The following is a 1,072-nucleotide window of genomic DNA, read 5'->3' as shown; positions in this document are numbered from 1 at the left end:
TCCTCTTCCTCATCCACATCCTATCCTCATCCTTATTCTCGTCCTCATCCTCATCCTCTTCCTCTTCGTCATCCTATCAACATTCTCATCCTCATCCTATCCACATTCTCATCCTCATCCTCATCCTGACCCTCATCCTCATCCTCATCCTGACCCTCATCCTCATCCTCATCCTGACCCTCATCCTCATCCTCATCCTGACCCTCATCCTCATCCTCATCCTGACCCTCATCCTCATCCTCATCCTGACCCTCATCCTCATCCTCATCCTGACCCTCATCCTCATCCTCATCCTGACCCTCATCCTCATCCTCATCCTGACCCTCATCCTCATCCTCATCCTGACCCTCATCCTCATCCTCATCCTGACCCTCATCCTCATCCTCATCCTGACCCTCATCCTCATCCTCATCCTGACCCTCATCCTCATCCTCATCCTGACCCTCATCCTCATCCTCATCCTGACCCTCATCCTCATCCTCATCCTGACCCTCATCCTCATCCTCATCCTGACCCTCATCCTCATCCTCATCCTGACCCTCATCCTCATCCTCATCCTGACCCTCATCCTCATCCTCATCCTGACCCTCATCCTCATCCTCATCCTGACCCTCATCCTCATCCTCATCCTGACCCTCATCCTCATCCTCATCCTGACCCTCATCCTCATCCTCATCCTGACCCTCATCCTCATCCTCATCCTGACCCTCATCCTCATCCTCATCCTGACCCTCATCCTCATCCTCATCCTGACCCTCATCCTCATCCTCATCCTGACCCTCATCCTCATCCTCATCCTGACCCTCATCCTCATCCTCATCCTGACCCTCATCCTCATCCTCATCCTGACCCTCATCCTCATCCTCATCCTGACCCTCATCCTCATCCTCATCCTGACCCTCATCCTCATCCTCATCCTGACCCTCATCCTCATCCTCATCCTGACCCTCATCCTCATCCTCATCCTCCTCCTCTTCCTTTTCCTCATCCTCATCCTATCCTCATCCTCATCCTATCCTCAACATCCTCCTCATCCTATCGTCATCCTCATTCTCGTCCTCATCCTCTCCAC

This window comes from Lupinus angustifolius, chromosome LG05 (genome assembly GCF_001865875.1).
Source record: "Lupinus angustifolius cultivar Tanjil chromosome LG05, LupAngTanjil_v1.0, whole genome shotgun sequence".
Classification (NCBI taxonomy): Eukaryota; Viridiplantae; Streptophyta; class Magnoliopsida; order Fabales; family Fabaceae; genus Lupinus; species Lupinus angustifolius.
The sequence above is the reverse complement of the archived record's forward strand: the minus strand, read 5'-3'. Positions refer to the sequence as shown.